The sequence below is a fragment of the Canis lupus genome, chromosome 13 (assembly GCF_048164855.1).
Source record: "Canis lupus baileyi chromosome 13, mCanLup2.hap1, whole genome shotgun sequence".
Classification (NCBI taxonomy): Eukaryota; Metazoa; Chordata; class Mammalia; order Carnivora; family Canidae; genus Canis; species Canis lupus.
This window is the reverse complement of record NC_132850.1, coordinates 17,463,408-17,481,546: the sequence shown is the minus strand read 5'-3', so window position 1 is coordinate 17,481,546 and position 18,139 is coordinate 17,463,408. Positions and strand designations below refer to the sequence as shown.

Here is an 18,139-nt window from a genome sequence, read left to right as displayed (position 1 = left end):
TTCTATGAGAGTCTAGAGCAGGGGGACCTGGCCTTGTCTGATAGCCACAGAGGGCTTTCCTGAGGAAGCAATGTTATAGGGTCAGAGGGACTACTCTAGGCAAAGTGGCAATAGTGAGGAAGAGAACAGGAAGGGAGATCCAAGCAAATGAAGTAGTATGTGCAAAGACCCTGAGGCTGGATTCAGATCACCAGGGAGAAAGTGACCAAAGATGAAGGTGGACAGATAAGCAGGGTCAGGGCCTTTGGGACCTGGATTTTGGTTTTTATCCTGAGGGCAATGGCCGTGATCAAAGGCTTTAAGGCAGAATTGTACCTGGCAGGAGCAACTGGTGGAATGCACATTTTAAAAACATCACCCTAGACACAGTGTGGAGAAAGGACACAGTGTGGAGAAAGGAGAAAGGAGGGAGGGGTTAGTGGAAAAAAAGTCAGTCAGGAAGAGGCCAGGCCGGGGAGGAGAAGGTAGAGACCGGGAAGGTGGCCATAGGATGGGGAGAGGTATACAGACCTGAGAAAAATAGAGAAGGCAACACTGGCAGGACTCCATGATGAGCTGCACGAGAGGTGAGGGACAAACAGGGGTGTCTGGTTTCTGCTGGTGCAACAGGAAGAAGCCAGGGCCAGGCCCAAGGACAGGAGTGTGGGGGTGCAACAGGTTTGGAGTGAGGAGAGGGCCAGCTGGGCGTGAGCTGGCCTGTGAGCTGCTCAAGGGTGGATGGTGAGAGGGGATGCGCAGGACCCCCACTACCTCTACCCTCTCATTGCTCTGTCCTTCCTTCTCCCAAACGGGGCTGTCAGTCAATTGTAAGGGTCCATCTGAGCCAAGCCCTGGGGTCCTCTCTGGGAATGGAAAGGTGACAGGCTCTTCCCCTGTCTTCAAGGACCTCACAGTTAAAAAAAAAAAAAAAAAAAGGACCTCACAGTTAAGAAGAAAGAGAGGGGAGGAAGCATACACTCTTTTCACTGTGACCGAGGGAGTGGAGGGGCTGTGGGAGCAGGGGAGGGCTTCTAGTTTTGCCTGGAGCCCAGGTCAGCTACCTGCAGCCACCTGTGGCCATGCGGGACTCTCCAGCATTCCCAGGGCTTCTTGCCTCCGCGTTTGTGCAGGAGGCTCCCTCTTCCTTGAGCATCCTTGCCCCCATTTCCATCTGTACATATCCTACCCAGCTTCAATGCCACGTCCCAATGGCATTCTCTTCAAGAAGCCTACCTTCCTCCTCCAATTGCTGTCACCTTTCCCCCGTACCCCCAAAGCACGCTGAGTACATCTGATTAACACGCCCGTCACATACAGTGTTGCGGCATGGTCATCGGTGCCCAGATCTGGCTCCCCACGCCCTGGAGAGCTCTTCCAGGGCAAACGTGTGATTCTTCTCTGTCCCCGGGGCTGGCACTGAGCGGGCACCGCCGCAGTCGCAGTGTAGGCCGAGTAAGGGGGCGTTTTCTCTGCGGTCCTTGGAAACACTCGGGCATGCTCAGTGCCGCCCATTGGTCCCTTCCTAGAACCAGTTCCCTCACCCACTATTCTCCAACCTTCCGATGCACCCTCACTCTGGACTTCTCACGTCCTTCTTTCCTTTTCCACTCCCCGGCCCCCCCCCCCGGGTCCCCCACTTCCACCCCAGCCTTTATCTTCTAGCAACCGCAGCCTCAAGCTTGTTCCAGCATAGAAATAGAGCCGTGCTTTGTGCTTGGAGCTGTCAGAGCCGGGGACGCGGCTCCTTTAAGAGTGAGCGGCGAGGGGGCGTGGCCTGCGGGGAGCAGGCCCGAAAGGGGGCGCGGCTCCTTTAAGAAGCAGCCGGCGGACCGCGAGGAGGCCCCCCGCCGGCCGGCAGGGGCGCGGTCGCCTTTGGAGCTGCGGCGCCGCCCGTCGCACCCCGGTTCCTCGAAGCGGGGTGCGCCCGCTTTAATCGAGGTGCGAGGTGTTGGGGGCGGTGTTACATCAGCCGCCACGTGTGGGCCTCTCAGCTGGTGTGGAGGCGGCGGCCCCGCCCCCGGCCCCAGCGGTGGAAAAGTACCGGGCGCCGAGGTCCCCGCCCCCTCGCCCCGCCCCCAGGCCGGCTCCGGCCCCTCCCGGCCCGCCCCGCCAGCCCCCTCCCGGCCCGCGCGGGCCCCGCCGCCTTCCAGCGCCCGCCGCGGCTGCGGGGTGCGGGGCGCCGGCTGGGGGTGCGCGCCCGGCTGCGGGCCCCCGGCCTCACCTGTGGCCGCCCGGGCCCGCCCCGCACGCGCCCGAGTGGAGGCTGGGCAGGGAGGGCGCGGATTTTCCCCGGAGTAGCCGCCCCCAAGGAACTCCACGGCCGCAGTCCCTGCCCAACGCGGGGGCCGGGGGGGGGGCGCGGACAGAGATCCCGAGGCGCCGGGACCCCTGCGCGGCTCCCCGGCACCCGCGGGCGCGCGGGAACCCGGACCCGGCGGGCGGGTGGGCGGGCGGGAAGGGAGGCAGGCCGGCCGGAGGGGCCAGATCGGCGGCGGGGCCTGCGGGGCGCGGACGGGCGGAGCGGGAGCCCGCAGGGGGGCGCAGAGCCGGCCGCAGGCCCCCGGCGCGCAGACCCGCTGGCGCCCCAGACGGACCGGGGCGGCTCGGCTCCCGCGCTGCCCGCACAGCCCCGCGCCCGCCGCCCCCGACCGCCCCGGCGTCGGCACGCAGCGCCCCCCCGCTTCGGGAGCGCGCCCCCCCCCCCCCCCGGTCTCGCCCGCTGGAGCTCCTTGGTGACAGCGGTGACACCCAGACGCGCGCACCTACCCCGATCTCTGCGGCGAGACAGACACCCTCGTGCGTGCGCCCACACTCTCCCCCACGGATGCCCGCCTGCAAGCGCGATCGCACACACAGACACACGCACACGCACTGCTGCCCGCTGCTCCCGGGGCTTAGCCCCGCGGAGCCACCGAACCCAGGCGGACGGCAGGACGGACAGCGGCGCGGGCTCGGCGCGGCCCTCCCCGAGCCCCTTACCATGCTGCAGCCCCCGGCCGGGCGCTGGGTCCGCACCGCGGTGCGCCCAGGTGGCTTTCTTAAAGGGAAAGTTGCATCAGCCTCCCGAGGCTCAGAGCCGCCGCGAGTCCGCCCGCCCCGCCGCGCCGCTCGAGGCTCCTCCGGAGCTTGTTGTGTTTTGGTTTCGGGGAGGCGGGGGCCAAGAGTTTGGTGAAAGTTTGGAGAGTGGAGAAGGCTTGGGAGACCCAGCCAAGTCCCTCCCCTCCCTGAACGGCTCCCCTGGCTGCTCTCCCCCCCCTTCCCCGTTTCATCCCCACCCCACTGGCCGACTTCTCAGGCTCCTCCTCCCAGGGAATAAAATTACAAGGCTCTCCAGCTTTCGGATGATTGATCCCCAGGAACCCCTGGGAGTGGGCTCCGCAAAGGAACCCCCCTTCTTCGCCCTGGCCTTGCTGCCCGCCGCCTGGGGCCCTTGGAGGAAGCAGTTGTCCTTGCCCACTTCGGACTAGGCTGGAGTGAAGCCAGAAGACCTGGGGCACTTCGGGGGGCTGGGGCTGGAGCTGGCCCTCCAGGCCCCTGGGCTTCTGCGCCTGCGTTGCCCCCGGGGAGAAGCCAGAGCAAATTCCATTCCCTTTGGAGCGGTGCCTCTAGGGACTCTGGGCACAGCTGGGTAAGGCCCCGGTCCTGATCCTTGGAACTGGAGGTCTAGGGGGTAGTCCTTCCTCCAGGGACGCTCCTTGGACCGCTGGTTTGGGCAGCCCTACTCTGCTGCTGTGTTCCTGGGCTGCAGACACCAACCTGGGTCCCTTATTCCCTCCCTGAGGGGACAGACCTGGGTTCCAATACTAGATAAAGGAGACTTTGCCAAAAGCAGTGTGCTGAGCCTCAGTTTCCTCCCCTGTGAAATGGAGAGGATGAGCTAAGACACGTTGTTCCAGGCGTCTCCCTGGACAGCAATGCCTGGCAGTTGGCGCAGAGTTTGCTTACGTAGTGTAGCAAGAGCCACTAGTTGGTACTGGCTGTCAGAGAAACGGGTATTGGCCCAGCCTGAGTGAGGCATCTGCCTGGAAGGGGCCCAGCCCAGAGACATAGTACCCCCTCTGTACCTGGACTCGATTCCTCACTGTTGTCTGGTCAGGAGACTGGCTTTATTCCCTGGGGACAGTCAGCCTCCAAGAAGCTGATGCACACACGCCAAAGTCACACAAGTGAGATTCCACTTTATTAATTTACAATCAGAGGCACTGAGCAAGATAATAGGTATCAGGCACAGACATTTCCTGACCACAGGAACGCTCTCAGGCCGCACACAGCCCATTTCACAGACTTTCTCCAGGGCCCTAGGCTCGGAACTTACAACCTATTTACATTGGGAGACCTGATTAGATCTGGAAAGACTATCTCATCACAAGATTATTTGCATTTTTACTTTGTTCCCAAACCTAGCAGGTATAGCATGTTTGGGAGTTATACTCTCCCATGAACGAATCGCAGGTGGCTTGTGCGTGTGTGCGCTTGAGTGCGCCTCTACTCTTGACACTTGAGTCGTCATGCCCCTGCCCCTGTGGATTTGTGCAGGTGGATCTGTGTTTCTGGAGAAGTGTCTGTAGGCACACTGCAGCAGCTCTGTGTAGCAGTGTGGGGGTGTCCCCAACTCCGGGGACAAGCGGCACCTGGGTGGCTCAGTGGTTGAGCATCTGCCTTTAGCTCCGGTCGTGATCCTGGGGTCCTGGGATCCAGTCCTGCATCGGGCTCCCTGCTGGGAGCCTGCTTCTCCCTCTGCCTCTCTCTCATGAATAAATAAATAAATAAATAAATAAATAAATAAATAAAATCTTAAAAAACAAAAAGAAAGAAAGAAAAGGCCCCCAGGTAGGGAGTGGGGACAAGGAAGTGTGTGAGAAGGCAGGACGATGGCCTCCTTCTCTCTTGAAGCAATAGACAGAGGGTAAAGGGGCACAGGAAGAGAAGCCCAAGCCTATCAGTGAAGTTTCTGATGATTATTGTGGCCCAAGGAAACCGGGACTTCCTACCTCACACTAAGGCATCCATGTGAAGGGAGGTCGGGATACTCAGAGCCAGATGCCCAGGAGGCCCTGGGGCCCTGGGGGCTGGGGGCAGGGGAGGGTGGGGTGCTCAGGGTTTAGCTCTCTGAGGCCTTATCAGGAAGATAGTTTGGCATGAATCCAAGGCAAGGAGGCAGTCATCACCTTAGTCCATGGGTTGGGGAGAAAAGATTTTCCCTGGGGTGTTTGGGGAAGTTGGAAATTTGCTCTTGAGGGTTTTGCTGGACAGAAAACACAAAATATATTTGTACACATGTAGAGAGATTCATGGATGTGTGCATTTTACCCGCCTTGATCTAGAAAGGACTTCAGGCAGCTATACAGTGAGTTGAATCCGGAGGAGAAACTTGAGAAAGATTTTGGTTTGAAAAGCCAGCTAAAAAAAAAAAAAAAAAAAAAAAAAAACAGCTCTGTGAGACAGGGAGGAGAGCAGCTATTGTTGGTGTGTTTTTTTTTTTTTTTGGCTTTTTTTTTTTTTTCCAACTAAAATGAGGCCCCAAGGGAGGCAGGTCTGGGCTGAGCCCAGGTCAGAAACTGGGATGGCCTTGTCCCTGGCTGTGAGCTCCTGGCCCGGGGCAGCTGGCCCACAGAGTGGGAAGAGCATGGCTAAGCCTGGGCCGCTGTCAGGAGAGTGGGGAATCAGGCCTGGGACAGACAGGAGGACCGAAGGGGTCAGAGGACCTGCTGACCTGCTTCTTCTGGGGCCAGGGCGGCAAGAGGGCAGGCAGCGGAGGGCCCCACCCACTGTGGGCTAAGGTGTGTCTCCCAAGCCTCCAGTTATTGTGCCATTTCCTGGGAGGGCTGCACCCAGCGTCAGATCCCCCAGTGCTGGCTGGTTTCCTCCTTTGTTGTCGTCAGCCCGCAGGATCAAGGCCTCTGTTGGGACACACAGAGTTGGCTTAGGTGTATGTGTGCGGCAACAGGAATAAGGCCACACTTGGGCCACTTCTGAAGGGCACTGGAGGAGCTGGTGGCATTGGGGAGTTGGTGGAGGGGTGCAGAGGGGCCCTGCTGAGACGTCGGGGGAGGGTGGACACTTTTGAGCTGCAGCCTGGCACGACCATTGGCCTCCACCTCCTTGGAGTCCCAGCCTCAGAGGCAGGATTACTGGGAGTGGCCCGCATGGGCTCTGCTCTCAGATTCTTTCTCCCTTGAACTTGGAGCCCAGTGGTCGGTGCCTGGCATCTCCAAATTGGTTCCCGATCCAGGGGGAATCCATGTCTGTGGGGTTCCATGTGTCCCTCAGACTGTTCTGTTGTGCTGCCTCTGGCCCTGGTCCATGGGGGCAGTACGAGCCAATCATGGGCTCAGAGCAGGGTGCCAGGCTGGATCCTAGCAGCTCTGGGTGAAATTAGGCCTATAGATTGGAAACGTTGGCTTTGGCCCTGTCTGGGGGGTAGCCCCAACGTTCAGAGCATGAAAAGCTCCGATTCTCAAACACCATAGAGCTCCCCAAATTCAGAATCCCCAGTGCCAAGGGTGCCGGAGCTCCCAACACCATAGAAAACCCAAACTCAGAGTTCTCAATTCCCAGAGCCTCGGGGGTCCAATACCCAGGGGGTCTCATGCCCAGGGTACCCAACATCTAGACCACCCAACATTCCTAATATCCAATTTTGAGCGCCAATGTCCTAACCCACCGGAACACACCCAAAGGGGAGGAGCAGTGGGCCTACATGGCCCAGGGCCCTCCAGAGACTGGTATAACCTGGAGAGTGGCTGTCACTGAAGTTGGGACCATCAGTGGTGGTGGAAACAGCAGTACTGCTTCCCTGATGCCCCCATCTTGGGTCTGGAGAGGTCAAGAGGGTCAGCAGGAGGGATGGCTTTCCCAGTCACAGGGCCTATATAATCCAGCGTCCATTTACTCACCACATAGGAGTGTGCATCCTCTGGGAACTGGCTAATAATCTCTAGGAATAGAGTCATGAGAGAAAAGGGGTCCCTGCTCTCGATATGGGATGTATGACGATGTGCTTGTGCCAGTGTGTTGGTGTGGGTCACCATCTGTGGCCCATGTGGCCGAGGGCATAGCTGTGAGATGCGACGGCTGTCGGCATGTCATAGTGTTGGTGAGAGGCTGTGAACATAAATTGTGTCAGCAGGTGACTCTCAGAACAGGGGCTGGCTATGTCTGTCTGTCTGGCCATCCGTTACGGTCCCTCCCTGCTTCGCTGCTGCCCAAGGGAAGTGATGCAAGGCCCCTGTGCCCCACGAGCAGGCCTCCCTGTGGGGAGCAGGGTGCTGGTGGAGAGCTAGAGGTGATACCCAGAGCCACCCTGCAGTGGGCCTAGAGATTGCCACCACTGCTCCCGCCCCTGCTGGACCCAGAGCCTGTCTGGATCGAAAAGGCAGGAAGAAGGGTGGCTATAAGTGAAGCAGCCAATGCCAAAAATAGCCACCCACCCTCAGGAGGATCCCGGGACACCACCCTCTCTTCCCAGACCAGCCCAACACACCGTGCTGACCTGGAGCATGGCTAGGACTCTTGTCGGACTCTGCTTCCCCAACTTGCATCTCATTGGCCCCCTTAGACTTGAAGGAGGGACGGAGCAATGATGTCACTGCAAATGATGACATCACAGGGAGCTATGACATGGCAGGGAGGGACACAAGGCTCTGGGTGTGGGTGCTGTCTGGCTGCCTGGGTGGGTGGGGTTCCATCTGCTGGCAGCTCCCCCAACTCCCAGCAGCTGGGGATGGCAGGATCGGATAAAGCCGTGTTCGGGGCCTTGCCTTATCTGTCTCCCCCACATGCCTGATAAGCCTCTTACCAGGGCAGGCCCAGGGAGCAGGCAGGGAGAGGCTGGAAGAGGGGAAAGGGTCAGCTGAGTCTGGCTGAGCTCCAGGACAGACGGCAGGGGTCAGAGAGTCCTGGAAGAGCCCCAGGAGGAGGAGGGGAGGGGTCTCTGGGAGACCATTGAAGAGCTGTGGTTAGGAACCTAGATTCTGAAGCCAGCTCTCCAGCTTACTATATGGGGAAGCTGGGCCTTCAGTTTCTGGAATATCCTCAACAAGAATACTAGTAGTGGGCGGCCCGGGGTGCTCAGCGGTTTAGCGCCTGCCTTTGGCCCAGGGCGTGATCCTGGAGACCAGGGATTGAGTCCCACATCGGGCTCCCTGCATAGAGCCTGCTTCTCCCTCTGCCTGTGTCTCTGCCTCTCTCTCTCTCTGTGTGTCTCTCATGAATAAATAAATAAAATCTTTTTTAAAAAAAAGGATACTAGTAGTAGTGAGGATCAATCATAATATTATGAGGGTTACTTATGTGTGACGAGGGCCTGGTATACAGTGAGTGCTCATCCTCCTTCCTAGGTGACACCAGGATCCTCCCAGGAGGTGCCCGTCTTACCCGGCAGCACATTCTGGTGCTGGGGGCTGGGGGCTGGGGGCTGGGGCTTGGGGGCCGTAAGGGCCCATGAGCATCCCTGGCCGCACCCCCACACCTCCCCAGTCTGCACCTGCCTCAGGAATCGTTCCCAGGCATCCTGGCCTTTCTGGCCTGGTTTCTTCCTGCACCCCCCACGGACACCTTGGAGACCTGGTGCCCTCTGGTGACAAAAGCCATACACGGCAGTTACAGCTGGATTCCCCTGGGGCACATCTGGCCAGACCAGGTGCTGCTGTCACTTGTCTGGTTATTTTGTGTCGTCCTCACCTCAAGTTTACAAGGTGGCAATTGCCCTCATTTTCTAGAATTCAGGCTCAGGAAAGTTAAATAATTCGCCCAAGTTTACAGAATCAGTAAATGGTTGAACTTGAGCTTGAGCCCACGTTGTCCTGTCTCCCAAACCTACCCTCTCACCTTGTGAACAGTATCCACACAGAGTTGCATGGCAACCGGAGATGTTTTTTAGTTACACAGTTTGAGTGTAAGCACGATTGGGTGTAGGGCCATTGAAGTTCTCCAACTGTGAATATAAAACATGAATTGGTTTTGAGAACAATAAGGTTGGGTGATTGACTTATTGGGACATTTTGTGTGGCTTCGATGTGGCTGATTGCATTGTGTGAGCATAACCATGGTCGGGCTTGTCATTTATGTTGTGTGAAATCAGCCATGGCAAAACATGTGGCTCGTCCTCCCGTGTATGTGTGTGTGTGTGTGTGTGCATGTGTGTGTGTGTGCATGTGTGTGTGTGTGTGTGTTGTGGAGGCATGTGTGGTTAGGTTACTGAGACTGTGTGGGGGAAGGTGACAGAGGGCCCTGAGTTCCCAGCACTGTCTGCTTTTGCAGTCCCAGGACTGTGTCCTGCTCACCATGACACACATGATGGATGACTTCACATGCCTGGTGCACTCCCATGGGCCAACCCGCTTTTGATTCCTCTCCACGCCCCTTTTTGGAGGAAGTAAAGCAAATAGTACCACAAATGGAATGGACTTTCATTTTTTCCACGAGATATTTGAGAGAGCCTTTTACAAACCTTTGAATGTTATCTCAAAAAAAAAAGTCATTTAAAAAGAAAAGTGAATACAGCTACTTGAATTCTTTAATTCGAATTTAAGTGCCGATTCTCAAGGTGTTGTTCGAAGACCTCTGGGGGTCTCCAAGACCCCTATGGGGGATCCACAAGACCAAAACAATTTTCATAATAATACCGATTATTATTTGTCATTTTCACTACGTTGATATTCACGTTAGTGATGCAAGGGCAGCAGTGGGCAGGTCTAACCTGGAGCCCAAGTAGGAATCAGGGGGTGTCTTCCAACCATCTTTGTATTTTGTCTGCCACTACACATACACAGGAAAAAAAAGAGGAAAAAGGAAAGAAAGGGGGCAACTTCACTTAAAAATGTCTTGATGAGGGCACCTGGGTGGCTCAGTCAGTTAAGCATCTGCCTTTGGCTCAGGTCATGATCCCAGGGTCCTGGGATCGAGTCTAGCATCTGACTCCCTGCTTCTTGGGGAGCCTACTTCTCCTTCTCCCTCTACCCTTCCTCCTGCTTGTGCTCTCTCTCTCTCTCTCTAATAAATAAAATCTTTTAAAAATGTCTTGATGAAAAAAAATGTCTTGATGAAGCAGTAAAATTATTAATTTTTTTAAACTTTCAACCCTTACATGTCTTTTCAATACTTTTGTGACACATGGGAAGCATACATAAAGCACATCTTCTGCATTCTTTTTTTTTTTTTAAAAGATTTTATTTATGTATTCATGAGAGACATGGAGAGAGAGACAAAGACACAGGCAGAGGGAGAAGCAGGCTCCATGTGGGGAGCCCAATGTGGGACTCAATCCTGGGACCTCAGGATCACACCCTGGGCCAAAGGCAAGTGTTAAACGGCTGAGCCACCCAGGGATCCCACATCTTCTGCATTCTGATGTATGATAGTTATCTTGGGGAAAAGCACTTATGCAATTGACTTATGAGCTGAAACTCACTTTTCTCACTGGATTTACTTAAAAGAACAAATGACAAAAAATAGTTATTCAGACTTGGGTATTTGGCATACACTTTCTCCAAAGTGAACTAAACGAGCCTGTCACTTTAAGGGAAACAACTTCTTAGAGCTTGTCGCCAGTGATAAAATTAGAGCTTTCCAGTGAAAATTAGAATTTGGAAAATATCTATCTGCTACCGTGAGTTTGAAATCAATTTTGACGAGGTTGGTTATGACATCAATGAATGTGTGGAGGTTTTCTGTTTGCTTGTTTGTATTGTATGATAAAATGTGTCAATATTTGGAAGAGCTGCCTAACTCAGTGAACCAATATCTTCCAAGTGACCAGTTTGTGATGTTAAAAAATCATGCATGGATAAAAGATCCATTCAAGGTATGGGACAGACCGATGGGTTTTCATGTAACAGAAAAGCTCATTAATAGAGTTTCAGATTCCCCACTGCAAAGAACCTTTAAGAACTACACCAGTCCCTGGGCAGCCCAGGTGGCTCAGTGGTTTAGCGCTGCCTTCAGCCCAGGGTGTGATCCTGGAGACCCGGGATTGAGTCCCACATCGGGATCGAGTCCCACATTGGGCTCCCTGTCTCTGCCTCTCTCTCTTTCTGTGTCTCTCATGAATAAATAAATAAAATCTTAAAAAAAAAAAAAAAAAGAAGAAGAAGAAGAAGAAACTACACCAGTCGAGTTTGGGTGTAGTATCAAAGAAGAATATCCATAACAAAAAGGCTATTCAAATGCTTCCCTTTTCCAACTATATACATTATGAGGCTGAATTTCCTTTACATATTTCAGCCAAACCCACATATGGCAACAGGTTGAATGCAGAAACAGATATAAGAATCCAGCAGTTGGGATGCCTGGGTGGCTCAGCGGTGGGGCGTCTGCCTTTGGCTCAGGGTGTGGTCCTGGGGTTGTGGGATTAAGTCCTGCATCGGGCTCCCTGCATGGAGCCTGCTTCTCCCTCTGCCTGTGTCTCTGCTTCTCTTTCTGTGTATCTCACGAATAAATAAAAATATTTTTAAAAATCTGGATTTTAACTAAAAAACTCCTGATTAAAAAAAAAAAAAATCCAGCAGTCTTCTATCAAGTCAGACGTTAAAGACACTTACAAAAATGTAAAATTATGTCACTGTTCTCACTAAAGTTTTTGTTTTGGAAAATGCATAGCTATTTTTCATAGACATTTTTTCTGTTAACATGTTAACAGAACATTGATATTGTTATTTTGTTTTGTTTTTAAAAAGATTTATTCATGAAACACAGAGAGAGAGAGGCAGAGACACAGGCAGAGGGAAAAGCAGGCCCCACGCAGGGAGCCCGATGCGGAACTCGATGCGGGGTCTCCAGGGTCACAACCTGAGCCGAAGGCAGATGCTCAACCATCAAGCCATCCAGGAGTCCTGATATTGTTATTTTGAATTAATACGTATTTTAAATGTCTCTCAGTTTTAACTTTGAATACAGTGAATATCAATAGATAAAACCCACTTAAATAAACCTTTTTGGGGTCCTCAGTTATTTTTCAAAGTACAAAGAGGTCCTGAGATAAAAAAAAAAAAGTTTGAGAACCACTGAATTGGAGTTTTATTTATTTATTTATTTTTAAAGACCTTATTTGTTCATCAGAGACAGAGAGAGAGAGACAGGCAGAGACACAGACAGAGGGAGAAGCAGGAGAAGCAGGAGAAGCAGGCTCCATGCAGGAAGCCTGATGCGGGACTTGATCCCAGGACTCCAGGATCATGCCCTGAGCTAAAGGCAAGCGCTAAACCACTGAGCCACCCAGGGATCCCCTGGAGTTTTTTTTTTTTTTTTAAAGATTTATTTAGTTATTTGGGGGGGTGCAGAGAGCATAAGTAGGGGGAGGGGCAGAGGGAGGAAGGGAGCATCTCAAGCAGACTGCCTGCTGAGCACAGAGCCCCACTGGGCTCAGGGCCCACATCCCACAAGCCAGGAGATCATGACCCGAACCAAAGCCACAAGGCAGACGCTTAACTGACGGAGCCCCCCAGGTGCCCCTGGAGTTGTATTATGAAAACACACAAAAAAAGACTGCAAAATTATTATAGCATTAAAATTGCTCAGCGACTAGACCGTGATTGTTCCCAGCGCTAGAAGAAATGTTAATGACAGGACAGGAAGAGGTTAGCTAAAGCCCTAATGGCAATCACTTTGCAGTATAAATATAGCAAATCAATTTGTTATTTGCCTTAAACGTACACAATGTTATATGTCAATTGTATTTCGATTTTTTTTTTTTTAAACAGCCCCCTCTTTTGCCCTAGACCTTTATAATTAGTGTGCTCTTGGCGAGCCAGCTCATTTGACTGCTTACATTACAAAGCACATCAGCTACAGATTTCCAGTATGTTCCTGGTGTGGTTGGCAGCACCCCTCGCCCGCTTGCAGGGCACCCCTTCTCCCCCCCCACCTACGGCCTCCCTGAATGAGCAGAAGAATGTTCTGCATGATTCCCGGTGTTCTTGCTTCACCTGGGTTCTTCTGTCTCTAAGCGCACTTTTTTTTTTTTTTACACGATTATTTATTGAGGACACTCTGTAAGAACTTTACATTCACTTTCCATTTGGTCCCGACAATGACTCCACGAGCCAGATACTATTCTTCCTATTTTACAGATAAGAAAACTTGGCCTCAGAAAGGTTAAGGGGGAGCCTCTAGGAATGGAACTCAATTTAAGTCCCTTTTTAAAAAACCAACAAGCACAAGAATCTTTTCAAAATCATTTTCAAATCATTCATCACCAGGGCACCCCCTATTTCACCGCCCCCGTCCCTCCCCCTCTGGTACCCATCAGTTCCTTCCCTATAGAGTTAGGAATCTGTTTCTGGATTTCTCTCTCCCCGACCCCACTTCAGGCTCATTTGTTGTGTTTCCTAAATTGCACGTATGAGTGAGAGTATATGGTATTTGTCTTTATTTCACTTAGTATAATACCCTGAAGTTCTATCCCTGTTGTTGCAAAGGGCAAGATTTCATTCTTTTTTATGGAGGAATAATATTCCATTGTGTGTGTGTGTATATATATATATATATATATATATATATATATATATATATAAAATGTATGCCCTTTTTTTTTAAGATTTTATTTATTTACTCATGAGACACACACACACACACACAGAGGCAGAGACACAGGCAGAGGGAGAAGCAGGCTCCATGCAGGCAGCCCGGTGTGGGACTCGATCCCAGGACTCCAGGATCACAGCCTGGGTGGAAGGCAGGTGCTAAACCACTGAGCCCCCCAGGGATCCCAGTCCCTTTTAATTTATACATTCAAGAAGATTCATCTGAAGTTTAGTGCTTTAACAATTATTTTTAGTAACAAGCTACTACGGAAGGGAGACATCAGTACAGATCCTCCGCTGAGCCCCGTTGGAGCCCTCACATCTGGGTCCATGTCCCTGAGCCTCCACGGAAGCCCCCTGTCATATTTAGGACATGTTTGCCCCAAGCCTGAACTCTTGCACCTGGGTCTTGCCTGGATTGTTTCCAGAACCTTTATGCTGAGCCTTCACACCCTCTCTTTTCCACTAGAACCTCTCTGAGCCCCTACCCTGGGGCAACATGCTTGGGCTCCTCAGCTAAGCCTCATACCTGAGCCCACTGGTCAGCCCTCACAACTGCACTTGATGAACTACAGGTGGATTTGGCCTCTGAGAGAGCCCATTCCAGGGAGCAGCTGAGGAAGAGGGGTCGGAGGGTGGGGATGGGCCCTGAGCTGAGCGAGGAGGGATGGGGACAAACCTGGGCACGCAGCCCCCAGCCACCGTCAGAAATGTTCCCGGAGAGCACTGACCTCTCACCCCAACCCGCTACAGTTCGAAGATCCGCTGCCCCCACTGTCCCCACTTCAAGGACTGGCAGCCGCCTCTGGAGCAACTGGGGTATCACCATGGCAACCAGGCTAGGCCAGTGTGTGGGTGGGGCTGCTTTAAAGACTTTTATTAGGCCTGATTCTTTCATTCGGTTATCCTCGGGGGCCCTGTGGCTGAGGGGTCAGGAATAGGAGGAACCATCTGCCCCCCACCAGGTCTCTCAACTCAGAAAGATGTTTCTCTGCACCCCACCAGGTCCTGCCTGGGACAACCCAGTGGGAAACCCAAGCTCTGTGTGCAGCCCCCAGCCCTCCTCAAAGCTCCAGATGCTGGTGGATCTTGCCCCCTCCTGGCACTCTGGTAGCAGAGCTGGAGGGGAGGCTGGAGGCTCTGACCTCTTGTCTCTGCCTTCCTGGGCTGTGATGTTTCAGGGGTGAGATCTTGTCACTCGAGTACCTGAGGGTGGGGGGTGGGGGACAAGGGAGTGACTGTGGGGGCGGGGGCTGCTCAGGGCTTGGTGACCTAGACAGAGGTCTCATGTGGGCGATTAGCTGTCACACTGGGTCTAAGCTCCTTACCCCCAGAATCTAGCCTCCTCACCCCCAGCTCTAATCCTGAGGTGGGGGGAAGGGCTCTGGTGGGCCCCTGGTGACCCATTTAGCATGACCAGCTCTGGCCCTCCTGGAGGGCCTCGGTCTCTGGGAGCGTCTCTGCCTCTTCCTGCCTTGTGTTGTGCATGTGTGTTCCTGTCTCCTTGTCTCTGTCTCGATGCGTATTTTGTGCCTTGTCTCTGTGAAGACCTCTGGAGTGAAATTCTGCTTGAGGACAGAGGGCACTAGGTCATGGGTTCCACCGAACTCAGAGACAGGACTGGTGACAGGGAGTTTTGGGGACACAGACTGTTGGGTGACATGAGGTTTTAGACAACCAGGGGGTCTAGGTGGCCATGTGTTGTGGGTGACCCAGGGTTTGAGGGAAATCGGGTTGCTTGTGTTTGACACTTGCATTGGGGGGTGGCGCTAAGCTGTGGTTGACACAAGACCTGGGTGACGCTATGGTAGCAATTCAGAAAGAATTTGGGAGGCAGTAGGAGTGGCAGCAGTGGTTCTTATCCGGGGCAATTGTCTATGTCTAGAGACAGTTTGGGTTGCCACAACCGGAAGGAAGGTGTGCTAAGCATCTAGGGGTGCTGCTGGACATCCCCCAATGCACCCCATGGTCCTCCATAACAAAGGGTTACTGGGCTGGGGATGCCTGGGTAGCTCAGTGGTTGAGCACCTGCCTTTGGCCCAGGACGTGATCCTGGAGTTGCAGGATCGAGTCCCACGTTGGGCTCTCCGCATGAAGCCTGCTTCTCCCTCTGCCTCTCTCTCTCTCTCTCTCTCTCTCTCTGTGTGTGTCTCATGAATAAATAAATAGAATCTTAAAAAAAGAAAAAAAAAGAGTTACTGGGCTCACACGCAGAGCAACGGCTGCCCAGGCTGAAATCCCAGCTCTTGCACTCCATGACCTTGAGCAAGTTTTCTCATCTCTAACATGGAGCTTCTGAGGTTATTGGGATTACCGAACCCGAACTCGGATGGCGTTCATAATAGCGCCTGGCACTCAGTGAGTCTTGCTCATTGACTCTTTCCCAGTGAGATCTAGACTCAGGGACTCGGATATTCTCACCCTTTCTCATTATAGCTTCTACTTCAGGAAACTTCCATGGCAGGAAACCACACGGCCAAAAGCAGCTCAGGCCTTATATCACACGGCTTAGTGGTGTCAGAGGAACAGAGATAAGTTTTCCCTGCTTCACTACTCCTAAATCCCCAAGGACAGCTCTCGTTGGCCTAGCTGGGATCATGTGACCACCCGAGGAACGACATCAACTCTTGTCATCTTCACACCACCAACGTGGAGTAGGTGGGCGCTCTTACCTTCCTCTTTCAACAGGAAGAGGAAACTGATGCATGGAGGTGAAGTCACTTGCCCAAGTCCACATGGCTAGGCCATAGCAAACGTAGGACTTGACCAACTCAAGCCTTTGAGCTGGCTTAAAAACATGCCCTCGATCTGAGAGCCACCAAGCTTGAATACATTTCTGCTTAAACATGTCCATTTTTGTCAAATTGTACAAGAAGAAGTAACATCTCATTGTGGAGGCTCAGCCATAGAAATTTTTTCAACAAGGGCAGCCCGGGTGGCTCAGCAGTTTAGCGCCTGCCTTCGGCCCAGGGCGTGATCCTGGAGACCCAGAATCGAGTCCCACGTCGGGCTCCCTGCATGGAGCCTGCTTCTCCCTCTGCCTGTGTCTCTGCCTCTCTCTCTCTCTCTCTCTCCGTGTCTCTCATGAATAAATAAATAAAATCTTAAAAAAAATGTTTTCAACACAAAAGTTTGCTCATTTTCGTTTTTTCTAAGATAACGTACTTGTGCAAATACCATTAAGCCACCCATTCCCTTGGGGGGGAGCTAATGAGAGATTAGTCCTGACTTTTTTTTAAGAGATTTTATTTATTTATTTATGAGAGACACACACAGACAGAGAGAGGCAGAGACACAGGCAGAGGGAGAAGCAAGGAACCCGACATGGGACTCGATCCAGGATCTCCAGGATCAGGCCCTGGGATGAAGGTGGCGCTAAATCGCTGAGCCACTCGGGCTGCCCCCTGACTTTTGATATAACAACCTTGGGGAGAGGAAACAGCTGGTGCTGGGACAAAGAGTCAGGTAAGAAGGAGGAGGGGAAGCAGGTGGGGGTGACCAGGAGGAGAGCTAGGTCTAGATAGGAAACAGCGTGGTCATGAGGTAGGCCTGCTGACAATGTTGACTTATCTTTTATGATCAAAAAAATTTTTTGTTTAAAGATTTCATTTACTTATTCATGAGACACACACACACACAGAGAGAGAGAAAGAGAGAGGCAGAGACAGAGGCAGGAGCTCCCCTGCAGGGAGCCTGATGCAGGCCTGGATCCCAGGACTCCGGGATCAAGACCTGAGCCCGGGATCCCTGGGTGGCGCAGCGGTTTAGCGCCTGCCTTTGGCCCAGGGCACGATCCTGGAGACCCGGGATCGAATCCCATATCGGGCTCCTGGTGCATGGAGCCTGCTTCTCCCTCTGCCTGTGTCTCTGCCTCTCTCTCTCTGTGACTATCATAAAAAAATTAAAAAAAAAAAAAAAAAAAAAAAGACCTGAGCCCAAGGCAGGTGCTCAACCCCCGAGCCACCCGGGTGTCCCTTATGTTTGCATAATGACCCTAGAGCCAACTCAACCCTTTGGCTTCTCCTGGAGCATTCACAGGGGTCCAGCACTGTGAAATCACCTGCGCTGATAACACAACTGCACCTGTCAGTCACATACATTTTGAGGGGAAAGAATGACTGGCTGGTGTGAGCGTGTGCTGCCCTGGGACCAAGGGCTCGAGAACAGGGAGATGCTGCATTGCTTTCTTATTCACGCCACCTAGTTTCTTCTTAGGAGTTGAGTACAAGGAGCACGCAGGTCAGGTGTGGGGGGGGAGGCTGGAGGAGAGGAAGAGGAATCCCGGGGGCCAGGCGGCCGCACAGGGCGTCACAGGTGGAGTCGTGGTGCCCTCCAGTGGACACTTCGGGAATTTAAGCGGTTTCAGATTCCGAGGTGCGGGTTAGGCCTGCAGCTCCCCTCGCCCAAGACAAGAGGATTTACCAGGGGGTGGCTCCCGGGGGGGGGGGGGGGCGGTTTGGAAAGCAGGCCCCCAAAACCCCTGTGCGTGTGTGTTGGAAGCTGTGTGTCTTCCCCTAACCTCACCGTGCAGACGTCAGGAAACGGCTCTAGAGGCAAAATGTGGGAGTAGCTCCTGGCAAGGGCCCAAAGATTTTATTTAAAAATGTGAGAAAAACCAAAGGCTGTGGAGATAGGAACTT

The 18,139-nt window shown here is 53.1% G+C and overlaps 1 protein-coding gene and 1 long non-coding RNA gene across 6 annotated transcripts in view; both read right to left on the bottom strand.

Annotated features, from left to right (window-relative positions):
* SLC6A9 (solute carrier family 6 member 9) overlaps nt 1-3,192 on the bottom strand; it is a 32,334-nt gene extending 29,142 nt beyond the window's left edge. For 2 of the 5 annotated variants that reach the window (XM_072772536.1, XM_072772542.1), the window contains exon 1: nt 2,959-3,192. The gene's annotated coding sequence lies outside the window, so the exon portion shown is untranslated. Of the gene's footprint in view, nt 1-1,212; nt 1,448-2,745; nt 2,765-2,958 lie in introns of those variants that run through there. The other 3 variants (XM_072772539.1, XM_072772538.1, XM_072772537.1) reach the window with 3 other exon arrangements.
* A 953-nt stretch (nt 3,193-4,145) lies between these two features.
* On the bottom strand, nt 4,146-14,307 carry LOC140602145 (uncharacterized). Its single transcript, XR_012005139.1, has 6 exons — nt 14,231-14,307; nt 8,809-8,914; nt 7,472-7,567; nt 6,876-7,083; nt 5,693-5,879; nt 4,146-5,379 (listed from the first exon to the last, which is right to left on the bottom strand). It is a non-coding gene; the product is annotated as an uncharacterized lncRNA (long non-coding RNA).
* Nucleotides 14,308-18,139: the final 3,832 nt, after the last annotated feature.